Raw genomic sequence first — 16,420 nt, forward strand, 5'->3', positions numbered from 1 at the left:
CTGCTGAGCCATCTCTCCAGCACCCCCTTCCCACCCCACCACGGCTGCTGAGCCATCTCTCCAGTACCCCCTTCCCACCCCACCACAGTCGCCCAGAGTAGCTAGAGTCTCCCTATGACACATGGGCTGGCCTCAAACTTGTGATCCTCCTGCCTCAGTCTCAGTGCTAGAATTACAGGTGTGTGCTATTACGGCTTGCTACAAAGCCGAAGTGTGTCTTGTGTGGTCCTGTCCTTCCTGAAGGGTAAGAAGGATAGTAGAGAGTATCTGGGTCAGTGACTCAGGAGGCTGGGCTCCTAACAGCCTGACCCCCAGCTGAGGGCACAGTGTGTGAGATGGCTAGACAGGGGGCGGGATCTGGGCCCAGCCTGCTGGGTCACTGACATCAACTCTCTGGGGCTTGCATTCAGAGTCTGTGAGCAAGACGCAGCCCTGGCCACCTTTGGAAGGTCAGGATTCAACCACCACAGGTCTACACCTTCTCATAAGACAAGGGGTTCCTGAGTGGCCCAGGTGCAGAGCTCCACTTCCTTAGGGTCCCCACCCTCAGGCAGTGCCCTCACAGACACTAGGGTCCTGTCTTTGGCGGGAAGCCACTCTTAAGATACTACGAGCTTCAGGACAGGCTGTTTTGGGCCCTAGTTTACCTTGAACAGGTGCTAGCTCTGAACCTTCCAGGGCCTGGACTTCTGGATGCTGTCAGAGCTTTGGGTCTGAAAGCAAGGTCCTGGCCAAGGAAGAGGTTGAGTTGGGGACCTGAGGGTCCACCACCACCTCGGAGCTGGCTTGTGGGCTCCATCCTCAGCCTCAAGGCTGTGATTTCTCACTCCACCGTCTTGGCTCGGGACGGGCTGAGTCTGAGGACCCTGGCGGCAGCCTCATGCTGTTCACCGTGTCTGTTCAGCCTTTAGGATATTCTCTGAATAGGGCTGACGAGGGGGGAGACTCTCCAGCTGGGCCACCAGGGGCACCCCCAGCTCAGTGCTTCTGAGTGGCTTCTGGCAGGCCCTGCCTTTCAGAGGCGTCTCTGCCCCCTGGGAGCTGGCTGGGGCCGGGGGCGCGGCAGGCAGGCCGGGGCTCCGCAGCCCAGAGAAGGCTATTTAAATGCTCCATTGGAGAGGGATTAAAGTTTACGCAAGGTCACCGAGGGTGTGATAATTATAATCACAGGTTTTTGGCTCCACAATGACAGCCATTTGTTATTTCCACTCGGGCAACTCCTGCAGCCCAGAGCTGGTGACAGGCATGGACTGATTTAGTAACCCAAGCCTGTGCCCCTCCCCTCCCACTGCAGCCCCCACTGTTGGGGCTGCTACAGGGCCTACACCCCCAGGGGATGGACAGACTTATTATGGGATGTGAGGGTGAATGGTTGGTGGCGACTGAGAGATGGAGGGGAAGCAGGAGGGGTGAGGACAGGGCCAAGGTTGGGTAAACTGGGTCCACAAGTTGGGGGCGGGGCTGCTGAAGTAGGAGCTGGAAGCCTCAGTGTGAGCCTGCCCACCCCGTGCCTCAGTTTTTCCATCACAGAAGAGGATAAACTGATTGGCTCTGCTATGGCCACGTTCAGTCTAATTTTTAGCACTCACATTAATAGACAGAAACGGAAGGTTCTGTTTACTGTGTTGATTTAAACATCACTCTGGAATTGAATTCGCTTCCCCTAGTGAACGTCTGCCTGGATCCACACAGCTTCATTGTGGTTGTGCCTCAGTCTCCCCAAAGCTAATGTGGAGGTCATGGGGCCTGGGTCTCAAGGAAGAAGAACCAGAGTACAGCCTCTTCTTACCAGGCTGTGCCCTGCAGACAGCAGGTCAGTTCCTGCACCTTGGTCCCTGAATCCCAGCCAGGGTCTCAGGAGGCACACCTGAGGGTTGCAGGGCTGGGTCCCTGAATCCCAGCCAGAGGCACACCAGGAGGGTCCCAGGGATGGGTCCCTGAATCCCAGCCAGAGGCACACCAGGAGGGTCCCAGGGATGGGTCCCTGAATCCCAGCCAGAGGCACACCAGGAGGGTCCCAGGGATGGATCCCTGAATCCCAGCCAGGCTCTCAGGAAACACACCTGGAGAGTCCCAGGGCTGGGTCCCTGAATCCCAGCTAGCATCTCTGCAGGTGTGCCAAGAGGGTGCCTATCTGGACAGACATGTGCCAGGAGAGCAGTATCTCCCTAGACCCTGGTGCCTCAGTCTCCTCTGAACTAGACATGAACCTGTGACGGACAGGCTAAGGAGGTGGCTTGCCACAGTCCTGCGTCTTACACCTGGGGCAGCCTAGCCCCATGGGAGATTCCGGCCAAGACACTCAGGCTTCAGAGAAGAGGGGAACTGCCTGACTTCTGCCTGTTGCGGCCTGTGATTGATGCAACATTTTTGTTTGTTTTCTCAGTCAGAGTTAAGAACGCTTTAATATATATTAAATGGTGATAAATGGGGGTCCCAGCGCCTGGCCTGACGCGGCATTTGTCTTAGAGGGAGCTGTGTAAAAAATGGAGGCGAAGCCTGGTTGGGGCACCTGCCACTCGAAAACATTCCTGTCTGGGCACATCCTGCTTCATTCCTATCATTCAGGCATCATGGTGGTCAGCAGGCCTTCCAGTTGCCCAGGACCTGAGCTGGCCGGACCAAGAGCACTGCCTGTGGTCCTAGAGCTGTAGCTGTGGCCCTGGGTCATTTGTCAACACCTTCTTCCTAGTCTACATGCCCAGTCTGGTCACCCCCTGCCCCCCACATACACAGTGGGTGTCTCAGTTGCTCCCATACAGCACAAGGGAACCTGCCAGTCCCCCTTAGACCAGATATTCCTCCAAGGGTAAGACATCCCTGGGCCTGACTCTAGTACCACATTCTTGTCAACCTCCCTCATGGACGCCCCGAATCTCTTTCTCCACTTCCACTGCTTTGAGACACTGTCCCAGAAGTCCCAAGCAGCAGTGGGATGATGAGGCATAGAGTCTGAACCTAGTGCTGTTGGCTGGCACTGTTGCCACCAACTTTCACACTGTGGGTGATTTAGTGGGTGAGGTCACAGGCACCCTGCCAATCCCCACAGTTGGGGCTGTACTCTGCCCTGATTAGATGTCTAGGTGGACAGGGCAGACTTAGCCTAATTTCACTGGAGCAGCGAGAACTAAGCTTGAAAGTGAAGATGTGGTGGGGGCCAAGCCTGAACAGTGCAGACAAGGGGGCTGCAGGATGGGCCACTGCCTGCCCTTCACCAGAGGCCAAGTGATGGAGAATACAGGCAGAGATGTGGTCCCAGCTGGGCCGAGGCTCTTCTAAACCATGCCCAGGATGTTGAGTTGGGCTCAGATCCCCAAAGCCTGTCTGTCACACTCTCCAGAGCTTCGTGCATGCCCTTAGAGTGAGAACTGGTGCTTCTTTGAGGAGGAAGCCATGCCGTACGCATCCTTCCTTTTATCCAGGCCTTGGGTTTTTTCCTGAGCCCTACTTGAAGGAAGAACTGAGGTTCCCATAATAGGAGGTGTCTCTGGGGCCCACGGAATGCAGCAGGCCAGGATGGTGACAGCAGCTCAGACGCTGGGACCTCAATTATCGCTTGTGGACTGGGAAATGTCAACAGCGTCTCCTGCTTGCCCCCAGCACCAGGCTAGGGCCTGAGGCAGCAGCAGCCCCAGCATAGAATGATTCGCTGGGAAATTACATAATTGCGCACTGCCATGCGGTCACCCTTGACTGTCATGGGGACAGCCATCAGAGGAGTGCCAAACGCAGCATTCGGGAGCTCAGAGCACCCCCGCCCCAGGTGACATGTAGCCGTTGGCCTCTCTGCCTGCCTGTGCCGCATTGTGGGGGTGGGACGGAGCAGGGCCCATCATCCGAGGCCCCAGCATAGCGGGCTGAGCATAGTGACTATTTCCCTAGAGACAGTATTTCCTCCAAGACTTCCCCAGAGAAACCAAGGGTGGAGATGACAGGAACCAGATCCACAGTGGGGTGCTGTTCATTTCTCCCACAGAGTGAGAGCAGTTCCCCTCTCCTGTCCTAATAGGGCAGGTTCTTCCACTGCCTGATTGAGTGTGGTGCCAAGACCCGGCCGCCTCATGTTGCTCCCAGCAGGCTTTCCTTAACTGCTGGGGTGCCTCAGTCTCAGGGACTGGAATGTGGAGACTCCACCCTCCAGGAAGAAGCTGCTTCAGTCTGGGGACCATTTGAGACCCTGTGCTCCCCTGTGACTTGTGGCAGCCTTGACCCAGTAGAGGCTGGGTTGCCTGTCATCTAGGTCATCACATTCTGTCCCGATGGCCCGATTTAGGGTCACACTGAGCTCCAACACGGCTTCTTCAGTCCCTCCAGCTCAAATTCTCTGCCCTTGAGATGGAGAAGCCGTGAGAGGCAGGGAGCAGATGTGCTCTGTATAAATTTCATGCTCTTCAAAGTGACATTTGTCTGCTTGGGGCTCTCCTGGATGCTCCGTTAGCCTCCTAGACACGTTTGCTGCATCCCTCCCCTCCACCCGCCCAGTCACCAAAACCCAGAAAAACTCCCCTCACTCTCGCTTGCTCGGAAACTTCAACACCCCCATCTTATCACACTCATTATTTATGTGTTTCTGCTCAGGGACAGATGGAACAAGACAGAAAATCCACAGGCTTAGCCCTTCCAGCAGAGGCAGATAGATCTGGAGAAGAGGAGAAAGGGCCTCTGGGAGGGAGGGACTGGGGACACCATGAATGTCCGCTATCGGGAAACAGGGACCTGACGACATTCCCTCAGCTTTCCGTCCACCACACCACGAGCACAGCCCCATGCGTGTCCGTCTCCCCTACTGTCCTGGCTGACAGTGGAGACCTGAGGTGTCATTAAGAGAGAGCCTAAGAGCAGGAAGCAGGTCAGAGATCAGATGAGCTGGCCTGAGGGCCCTTGACTGGAAGAGTGGCCTTGGCAGTGGGCAGAGGCCTTGCCATCTCCCTAGTTTTGACACTCCTTCTAGCTGTGAGAGCAGCTCTTCAAGCTGTAGCAGATGAGGTAACAGCGCCAGACTTCCACGTGAATGTGAGCTGTTTGTCCCCAGACTCAATGCCAAGGGCCACACACTAAGGGTCCTTGAGGGTATGTGAGGGAGCTCAGGAGACCTCGCCACAAGTAAGGCTGAGCTGGAACTGGAAGGTCTAGGAATGGCCTGCAGGAGGAAAAGCCCTGTGCTGTGTGGGGATCATAGGATGCCATGTGCATGGGGAGGGCGAGTCCCCTGAGTTTCAGACCTCTAGGTAATTCGAAGAGAGTTTTATAGATAAGCGAAATTCCTTGGTAATCAAGATACAAAACCAAATGACACTTCCCCACCTACCAGACTGGAAACGAAACGTCCAGATCATGACAAGAACTGCTGGGGACAAGAAAAGGGGACCCAGGTAGCTCCCGTGAGCCCCACGTGGTCAGTAAGTAGTTTTGCACCAAGGTATATTTGTAATTCAAACCTAGTTGGTGTTTCCTAGTTGTTGTGGGGGAACAACGACCTCACGCCTGCCAGACAAGTGCCCAGCCACTGAGACATCCCCAGACCAAACCCAGTCACTCCTTATGTAGTTGGTTGATTATTTGCTTTTTGAGATGGGGTCTATCTACAGAGCCCCCGCTATGCTGTCGGTTGGATCCACCTAAGGACACAGACAACCCCATCAGGCCTTCTCTTCCTGTTTTCTGAGACATGGTTGCAGGCCAGGCTGGCCTTGGCCTTTCACTCATGTGTAGATCTCCCAGATGCTGGGTTTTCATGTGCGCACCACCATGCCTGCTTCCGCTTTCTTGGTGGACAGAGGGGCAATCAGCAAAAACTGGGCACACAGGATATAGTCCCGCCTTTTCGGAGGGAGCAATTACTAAAGAATCCTTATATGGGTCATAAGGTAGAATCAAATGTCCCCTGTAGCAATTCCAGTTCTGTTCATGGCATTCCCACGAGACAGGACCGTAAAATGTGGGATGGCCACAATACCTGCCTGACACCGGTTTGGGTCAGATGGCAGCTCTACCCTCTGCGGACCCAAATCCTCCCCTGCCCTGTAGACCTGTGCTGTGTTTCTTAAAGTCGCCCATACTGTCCCTGCCTGACTTGGATGGCCACTGGGAGTCAGGGCCGACTGAGGAAGCGTGAGTTGCCCAGGTGGGCCTCACTCAGTCTGATGGCGTCCTCATTGCCAGAGATGAGGGCACAGAGACAAGAGTCACCTACATGCTATTGCCACTAGGTACCAGGGACTCTATAGGTGTGTCCTTGGGGACTCTGGCACCTCAGGGGTGTGGTCTCTAAGCAGGTCTCCTGTCAGGACACAGATCTTGTCCCTCCAACATGCTAAGTGCAAGCAGCCACACTGTAGAGTCAAGTGATCGAGACAGAGGAATCTCAAACCAGCTAGCAGCTACCCTGGGGACCCATCAGGCTCTTGGCTGGGGCTCCCCTTGTGCCCTTGCCATCATGGGGGTCTCAAGGGCACCCCAGAACTTTATCTTTCCCATATCTGGCATGGTATTCCAAATAATGCACAGTAGAGTTGGTTGTCCCTGTTGCTGGGAGCTGAGGTAGGATGCCCCTCAGTTTACCTGCCCTTCCATAGGGATCCCCAGCCCTACCCCATAGCTACAGACTCCCCGAGACAAGAGACATCTGACCACTTTCCAGGCAGCTCAACACCACAGATAATGGCTTCAATTCTGGGTAGTCAGCACATAGAAACCCCTCCCCCTGTCCCAGGGGCACCCCTACGTAGGCTACCACAGAGCCTCACCTTTCCAGAGCCCCAGCCTTTGGGGGAGAATTTGTCCCTTCTAGGGCCAGGTGGCCATCCCACTAATCTGAAGGATGGAAGGGGTCACAGTTCACAGGTTGTGATCCCTGCAGGGTTCCTGGGTGACTCTTAGTGGTGTCCAACCCCCGAAGCTCCAGAAGTTCCTACAGACCAGACATGGGGGCAGTGGAGGAAACCCTAAATGTAAGTCTCTTGGGAAGAGTGGGTCTCTGATGGCAGAAGGCCCCTCTTGCCACTAATAAACTGCCAGTGGGAAGCAGCATGGGGCCATACTGGAGGCTGCAGTCTAGGGCACAAATCTATAAAATTACCACCCCCAGCAAGACACCCTTTGGCATAGACAATAAGGCTCCTCAAACTCCATGGCAATCCAGGGTTCATGAGGAGCAGTCAGGTCAACTAAGCACCAAGCTTTGTTTTGTGGAACATGGCCATTGTCAGCCATGACTTATGAACCACAGAAATCTGCCCCAAGGCAAATACCATCAGTGATGCAGGGTAAGGCTGTCTGTGTGTCGGCTAGCCGTGACTGTGCTCTGGGCCTAGGGCAAGCACAGGGAGAGCTGGGCAGTGATGTGGTACAGGAAGGATTCAGAGGAAGCAAAGGGAGAAGGGGAAGAGGTGAGCTTGGAGGCTGGCCCTGACAGGGAGGGCCCTTCTACGATCACATCTGATGTCATCTCTTGATTCAAATCACCCAGCTGAAAACCGGACGGTAATACTGGCTGGCCCTGTGGCGTGTGGCTGTCTCTCCTGCTTTAGGCACGTAAGTGGCCAAGCGGGGCCTGTCTCACTCCTCTCTCCTCTCAGTCGCTCCCCACTCGACAGGGACAGACAGGGACACGTCTCTGGAGCTGGGGCAGGCAGGTTCAGGGCCTCGAGGAGGGAGCCAGTGTGCGTAGAAGGATTGTTGCCCCAGAGGGAGAGGCACTATGGGCAGTCTCGCTGATCAAGTCACAGGCCCCAGCTCACAAAGTTGTGAGAGCAACCCCCTGTTCAGTCGGCTGCGTGGAACAATGAAACTCGCTTCAGGCAAGATTTGGTGAAGCAAGGTTAAGTTTTAGGAGCTGGACTGGCCTAGAAGGAAGAAGAGTTCAGGGAGCGAGCTTAGCAGGGTCATGTTGAATGCTGGCACTGATGGCAGCTGAGATGGACTGTCCTCTAGGAAGACACCCCAACAGTGATACGGCATGTGTGAGACCAGGCCCCACCCAGAGATGGGAAAGGACGTGCCGCCACTAGCTCCCAGAAAGCCCTGAGGAGAATGCCTATAAAGGGATAGGTTGGTATGGCTATGCACCGCTTGAGTCCAGCCCTTCAGCTTCTGTGAATCTGGATTTTCTGTGTGGGAAGTGGGCTGTGTCCAGACTGGCAAGGTAACTCACATGGGTTCTGAAGGAGCAGGTAGGGTAATATAGACCATCAGATAGCCTGTGGTAGCCCTGGGTAGGAGAAAACACCCCATATCCCTCAGCCTGCCTGTGAAACCCAGGCCTTGGCTCCTGGTACCTATGGCTTTCTCTGCCTAGCCAGGAGCAAGCCTTCCTGTAGCCAAGATGGCTTACCCTGGCTTTGCCCAGCCAGCCCCATGGATGGTGCCCTGTCATTTAAGGGGAAGGGTTCTCTGCTTCCTGGTGGTCTGGTAGCAGGGAGCCCCCATGCGGCCTCCCCACACTGCCGAGGGCCCTTTGCGGGAGCAGCACCACCAGACTGCAGTAAGTTCGTTACCTCCTCCAATGCGATAAGCCCTCTGATTGCTGCATTAGGGGCAGAACTGCAGGGTTATAAATTACAGGACAAGCTCAAGAGCCTGTCTCTCCAGGGCCAGTGGGAGAAGTTAATTATTTTTATGGGCCCAGATAGGGCATGGGCAATCCGAGTGCCCCCGCCCTGATCCTGCCACATAGGCACCACCCGCTGCTCCCCCTTTCAGGGGTACCTGGCCCGGGCTTCCCAAGGTGGCCCTGAAGTAGCAGGCCAGCCCCTCACTCCTCTTCCTGAAGTGTCGGTTAATGGGAACGTGGATTTGCTATTATCCCTGCCCTGGGAGGAGTGGGTTGAGCTCGGTGCTGAGTGGCCGGTGGGGCCATCAGTAACCCTGAAGGATATTCAGCAATCTTTTTCTCCCCCAATTGCCCACCGCAGCCTATATTACAAATACATAAATCATAATGTTTCAACAAAAGCAAAATTTAATTTTCTCCTTTCAGCCGTTATCTGGGCCGGGTGGTATATGGCAGGCTGCGCCCGGCTCATTTATTACACGCGCTGAATGGGTAATGGCAGGCCCGTCGATTGCAGCTAGCTTTGTTAGGGCCTCTGAATGTGCCGTGCAGCCGTGGAGGCCCAATCTCCCCGCATCTGTAATAGATACACAGGCTTCTATTATTCCTTGCCAGAGCAAAATTAAATAGTTGTGTGTGCGCTGGGGTGGGGGCCAGGGCGGGGGAGGCAGAGGGCCATCCCGGGGGGAGGCTCAGCAGCCTTCGCCACGCCCCCTCACTAGTTCCACAGACGCGGGGGCTCCTTGCCCACCAGCAACAGCGCCAGGGGCGTGCTGTCTCCAGTTACAGCTACAATTAGAGGTGATCTTAGGTGGGTGTCAGTGACCCTATCTCCTTGGCCACTTGGCTTCCCACATGGACAAGCTGTGACAAGCTCACTTTCGAGATCCAGAAACTGATGCCTGTGAGATTGTAGTTGCCCATGCCAGCTTAAGACCCCAGAGCTGAGCTCCTGCCTGAGGCCACTCTGCAGCTTCTGCCCACTTCTAGATAACTAGGCCCCTGGGCCAGTGTGAGACAGGAGTTCATGTTGTGTTTGCAAAGAGGAGTATGACCTTCCCTTTCCTCTCCATTAGCCCAGTTGGAGCATGGTTCTACTGTGTCCCACTGTGATCTCCCCTTACTTCTGCCATCAGCCCAGCATGGAGCGTGGTTCTACTGTGTCCCGCCAAGGTGTCCCTGGCCCAGGGACCCTGGAGAATTCTGTTAATGGTGCTGAGTGTCTGACCTCTTCACCTTCCCAGGTGGAGAACTGAGGACGCTGGATTGCTACCTCACAGTGCCACCCCAGCTCCAGAGTGCAGCCAAGCAGGAGAAGTTGTTCCAACACAGCCAGGTCATTCCTTTGTTCTGTCTCTGCGGGCATGTCTCAGATATGCTGGGACAAAATGGACATGGGACAGGTGACAGAGTGGGCTGTCTTCATCTGACCTCTGGTGCACTCTCTTATCAGGGATGACTCTTTGGATGCTCGTCAGTCTGCCTGGCACTGTCTCATGGAGGCACCCAACTCACCTCAACTCCTGACATGGGCACTGTGACCAGCAGGGTTCCAGGGACTCTGTATCCCCATGCCCTGGGGACACAGCTATCCGTGGAGAAAATGTGTCACTGCGGAGGGAGGCTTCGAGGTCTCATATATGCTCAAGCCACGCCCAGTATCTCAGTTCACTTCCTGTTGCCTGCGGGATCAAGATGTATTTCCTTCACTCTCAGTTCCTTCGCCAGCACCATGTCTGCCTGCACACCACCATGTCCCACCATGATGATAATGGACTGAACCTCTGAAACTGTAAGCCACCCAATGAAATGGTCTCCTTTATAAGAATTGCCATGATCATGGTGTCTCTTCACAGCAACAGAAACCCTAATACAGATTGGTTTCTCAGATGCTACTGGTGAGGCCTTAACCTGGTCTCTTATGGTGTTTGAGTGCATCACAGTGGGAGGGGTTAGCTGCTCTGGGTTGGGTCTCTGTGGGCGAGAAGTCTCAGACTATGAACATCCAGAAGAAAGCCAAGTTGCTACTGTTTGCACACACTAATCAACCATCCATAAACCCTCATACTTGGGCCTGGTGCATACAGATAATGACTTTGCCAATTTCCCAAGAGCCAGTTGGTCTTGGAGTCCTCAGCAGAGCTATGTCAGGGCTTCCTCTGCTTCCTACAGTCGGTCAAGCTGTCTGCCTCCTCCACTTCCATGCCCAAGTCCTTTGGCATGGAATTTTCCCAAGCATGACTGAATTTTCTGGACAGACTTGGGGGATAAGAGGCCGGAACCGTGTGATGAGGCAAGGCCAGGCTCAGGACCGACTTTTGGAGAGCCCATGCGTTTGTCAACAACCTGTGTGTATGGCATGAGAAGAGACAGCTCAAAGGTGAGGTCATAGTGTTAACTGCGCTTTGGCGGCAGGAGCCTCCCTTCTGAAAGGGGTACAAGAGCTTTGGCTTGAACCTGGCTATCACATGGAGACCGGAATAGCCACTGGATTTGTGATAGACGTCCGCGGAGAATGCAGGGTGGGGACAGAAGAGGGACATTGCCTCTCGGGTGGCACCTAGGGCTCCACATCCAATGTGTGACATAGAAGGGCTGAGGTGTCACCCTGAGGGTTCCACTCTCAAGGAGGTGTGGGGACAAGGAGACTCGGCATAGGACACAGATATGGTAAAGGTGGAAGTCATGGGGCAAATCATTGGGAGTCAAAGCAAAGTGGTCAGGATGGGAGGGGCTTCCAGGCTGAGACCTGGAGCACTGGGTATGAACCCAGGAGACCTGTGACTCCCAATGGTGGTGATGCTGGTGGAACAGCAGAGAAGAGACTGGCAGGAACAACATAAGGGGGCATTCCCAATGGTACCCAATGGGGACCAAAGACTAGACTATCATTCTGCTGCTGAGATAACGAGAAAAGATGCCCACACCGTGAAGACAGGGAGCATCTGGCAAGGAAGGTCTTGAGGCACAAACTCAAAATTTATCCAAGAGGGGCTGGAGAGATGGCTCAGGGGTTAAGAGCACTGGCTGCTCTTCCAGAGGTCCTGAGTTCAATTCCCAGCAGCCACATGGTAGCTCACAACCATCTGTACTGAGATCTGGCGTCCTCCTCTGGCGTGCGGGCTTACATCAAGGCGGAATGTTGTGTACATAATAAATAAATAAATCTTTAAAAAAATTTATCCAAGAGGAAATGAAAACAATGAGTTATCCTAGAGCTATTAAATCAAATCCAAAACTAAATCATGTCTCGAAATATAACCCCAAGACTAAATAGTTTTTATTACATTTATTTATTGTGTGTACGCGTGCACACGTAGAAGAGAATATCCAGAAAGAATCAGAAAGCAAAGTAGGATGAACATTAAATTCCGTGGATTCGTGGCTGTCACCTGGGACAAGCAATGGGCCTCGGCGGTCCCTGTCTTGGGACCTTGCCATCCACCCCACACGGCGTCTCTCCTGGGCTGGCTCATGTCTCTGTCAGACGCTTTACTCAGCAGTCACTCTGTGTTTCTGACATCTACAGTTGCTGTGGTCTCCACTGCATCTTGAACTTTTCCCATATAATTTCAGGGGTTGGTGGCAGTAGAGTTTGTTCCAGGAGAGGGGGCTTCCACTGGGGAGGAGGGGCTCTCCAAAAGGAGGAAGGCTGGTGTGCTGAAAACTTTTGTCACGCCAGGACCCCACCCCCATTTGGGGTGGCTCACTCCTCCCCGAAGGACTCACAAACACACCTAGAGGTGTGTCCCGAGATGATTCCAAATCCAGTCAAGTTGACAACCAAGATTAGGCATGCCAAGGGCTATCAGAGGGGAACCCAGCTCCCCGCCCCTGAGAGGAGCCTGAAGTGTGTGGATACATCTCTCTGGCCCCATATGAAGCTCTCTCTCCTTCGCACACCCAGTCTGTGTGCACCATGCAATGATCCCGCAGGAGCCCAGCCGTGACAGTCCTCAGGGTACAGCATGCCCTGACTGAGTCCTGCCCACTAAAGCCAAGTCAAACATTCCACATGCATGCACAGACACACTTCCTCTCTCTTACACACACATACCCATGTAGCCTGGGCTTCTTTGCTTTTCTGAAAGCTGGGTTCTTAGGACTGGACACTTTGGCAGTCTCATAGACAGGTCAGACAGATCCTCCCATAATCTACACCTAACTTCGGGCCCACACCTCAGCCCATGGCGGCTGTGAGGTAGCTGCAGCCCTTATATGAATGCACCGGAGGGAGGCCGCCATTGCCCTGTGTGTGTGTTAATGAGCTTTCTACCCAGGAGGATGCCATGCTCACACACTGGACTCACAGGGACTGGGCCAGACTAACTCACACAGACACAGGGCCAGACATATCTCCCCATTACCAGGCAGCTATAGGTCTATAGGTCATCATGTGAGGACCCAGGCCCATGCCCGCTGCTACATTGTCCCCATGAACAAATGTCAACCTGACAGTTTCTCGTAGCTATGTTCCCCACCTTCTCAGCCTAGCCCACAGCAGCCTCCTTGATCCAGAGCTGTACTCAGGTGAGCTTGGGGTCCTTGGAGACCCCAGATAGAAATCTTGAGCTCAGTGGGATGCTGGGCCAGGGAAGGCTGCCACAGTTCAAGCAAGACCTACTTCACGGCCAGCAAGAGAGGAACGGAAGGAACTGGAGTCCTAAATCCCCTTCAAGGTCCCAATGACCTAAAGACCTTGCAGCAGCCCCTACTCTTAAAGCCTTCAGTACTCAAGTTAGCACTATCAGTCAGGGACTAAACCTCCAGGGCATGCACCCTTGAGAGACACCTGAGAATCTGCACCAAGCAAAATTTACAATCCCAGACCCCAGGCATGCACAGAGACCACAGGCCCAGGAAGAACATGAAGGGAGGCTTGCATGTGCCTCTGTTCTCTTCCAGGCTACTGCCAGCCAGGCAAGCCCTACCCTTAAGGAAAGCAGTCCCTAAAGATCAGCTACAGGGTGAGATTCTGCAGGCAGCCTTCCCTTCGGTGCCACCTGCCTGGACCTCAGGAGTGTGTTCCAGGAACCCCAGTTTATTTAGCCTTAAAAGGACCTAGCAGCTCTCATGATGTCACTTGTGGTGCTGCTGCTTCTGTGGGGCCACAGATGCTCAGCACGGATGCTCTTGGGACAGAGCCAGCAATCACAGTCAAGGTGAGCTCCCCGGGGTGGGCAGCCCTGGGGAGACAAAGGCTGCCCCAGGCAGGGATGGCCATCAAGCACTAAGAAAAGGCATACTGCTGCCCAAGCTTCTAATTTGTGACTAATTTGTTGCACAATGAGGTTGCAATTTTCTAATTGTGATTGCCATTTTAATTTTACTCATGGCTGTGCACCCAACAATGTATAGTCTAGTAATTAAAATTAATTGTACCTTCACCTGCATATTTCTATTAGGCTGTTAAATTTAGTCTGTAAGCTCAACGATTTTGCTCCCTGAAAGATGCTGAATTCATTTCCCTAAGTCCGCTCTGCCACACTTAGTGACCCTGGCTCTGCAGCGGCCTTGCCCTCTGATATCCCACCACCGCAGCTCTGGTGGCTAGGGAGCTGAGGTCCCAAGGTTCCCAAAGTCTCATTCATTTCATCACTAATGAGTTATTAGGTCCCCAAGTCAGAAGCTGGGATCTCATGAATAACCTTGGAACAAGCAATGGGCTTTTTCGCCAAATTAAGCCCCTGAATTACTCCTGCCATTCTTGTTGGAAACCATTTCCCCAACATGGTATCCTGGTGTCCTTCTGCGGAAAGGTGGAGGTTAAAAAGCAAGGGTTCCCTAGGCCCTTGCTCCGAGTCCACATGGCAGGACCTGAGACTCAGGCACAGCCATCAACCCGAGAGCACCTTGGATGCCATTCCGTGTTCTTTAAGTCCCTAGATCAAGGAAATTGCCTCTGCTGTGGAGGGAGTCCCAGGATTTCACGGGCTCTATAGTGGCTGCAGGAATTAGATTTTGTGACCCCGTTTTGTCTGTGATAGGAGCAAACATGGTGGCTCTCCTCATGAGGGGTATAACCAGACAGCAGAGGCTCCTGGGACCCAGGGCCATGAAGACTTGCCTCAGGCAGCAGAAGGTGTTTAGGGATGACTCCTTCAGACCAGGGACAATGGCCTAGCACAGTCCAAAGGGCATCCTCAGGCAATGAGGAAACAATGGGTTTTTGACCAACCTGGAGAAGGCAGAAGATACAGACCTAAGTTCTTTAAACTTCTTCCCCAAGGAACAACACAACACGTAGCAAAAAGATGAAAGCCTAGAAGGCATGTCAGAATAAACCCACACCCTGCCTCCCTGAATCCCACCCTAACCCTTAGATAGCCCTAGTGGAACTAGCGTTGTTCCTGTGACCCTGTGACCAGATGTGGGATAGACTCCCCTGAGGCTGGAGAGTCGGCTGAGGAGGAGTCTGGTGGAGAGTCTCCTGAGCTGTGTTGATCTTGATGACTCCTTCAAGCATTTCTAGGTCCCTAAACACCCCACACCACTTTGGAGTCTTGAATGTCCCACTGATGGACAGAATGTAGCCAGGGATACCTGAGAGTAAAGGGTGAGAGAATCCACCAGGGTCTCTAGGATGTCTTCCCATAGCCCACTCACCCCATACAGATAGCCCCTGGGCTGGGCTTCAAACCCCCCCCCCAAGAGAGCTTGGATAGGCTGGGCTCAGAGCGTCCCAGCTGCACAGGGAAATGCTGGCCCACAGGGGACAGGGCTGGTGCTCTGTGCCACCTGACAAGGGTGACATGAACTTGATCATTTCCAGGAACCTGGAGAAGAAACAAAGACAATGGTGGTAGAAGCAAGATAAGACTTCAAGAGTGGTACCCTTAGGACCTTAAGACCTGGCCATGAGTGAGTCTGTTGCTCACAGGGTCAGGATGAGCATCTGAAAAAGAAGAGCAGGTGGCAAGGCATGGCAAGTCTTTAAAGGACCCTTTGTGCCCTCTGGGCTGAAAGTTTCCAATGTGGCTGAGCCAAAAATGGCTGAACGTTCTTTCTTGAACTAGACCATAAGAGGACCAGGAAAAGACAGCTCTGACTTCTCTTTAGGGAAAAAGTGACTTCTTATGGCACAGAAAGTATTGGCCTTCTGTATTTCCTTAGGAAACTTGGGAATATGTGCTTTCCCGCTTACCCACCCTCCTATCCCTCCATCACCCTATCCATCCTTCTACCCATCTAGTCACCACCCACCCACCCACTTATCAGTCCATCTATATACTTATCAGTCCATCTATATACTTATCAGTCCATCTATATACTTATCAGTCCATCTATATACTTATCCATCAACCCACATGCCCATCATCTAATCATCTATCATTCATTTACCCATTTATCAGCTCACCCAATCCACTTCCATTCCTTCTTTAGCCATTATCCATCAACACATCCACTCATCCACCACGTGAGCCATCATTTCATTATCTACCCCCAATCTATCCCCCATCTGCCTATCCACCTGTCAGTCACTCATCTAGCCATTCACACATCTATACATCCTCTATAAACCCTTCTCTCTATTCATCCATCCATTATCCAAAATCCATCCATCTCTCTATCCTCTATCCATGCACCCATCCATCCATTCATCCACCAGTCTATCATCCATCTACCCATTCATCCATGTAGCCATCATCCATTTGTCCTTCTACCAATCTGCCATTCATCCATCATTCTTCTACCTATTCATTCATCTACCCATCTATCATACATGCCATCCATCTATCCATTCACACATCCACTCACTAACCCATACTGACTCAGCAGGTATACATGGAGTGGACAGATGGATGATGTATATATGGTGGACAGATGAATATGGATGATGTATATATGGTGGATAGATGAATATGGATG

This window comes from Microtus ochrogaster, unplaced genomic scaffold, assembly GCF_000317375.1.
Source record: "Microtus ochrogaster isolate Prairie Vole_2 unplaced genomic scaffold, MicOch1.0 UNK6, whole genome shotgun sequence".
Lineage (NCBI taxonomy): Eukaryota > Metazoa > Chordata > Mammalia > Rodentia > Cricetidae > Microtus > Microtus ochrogaster.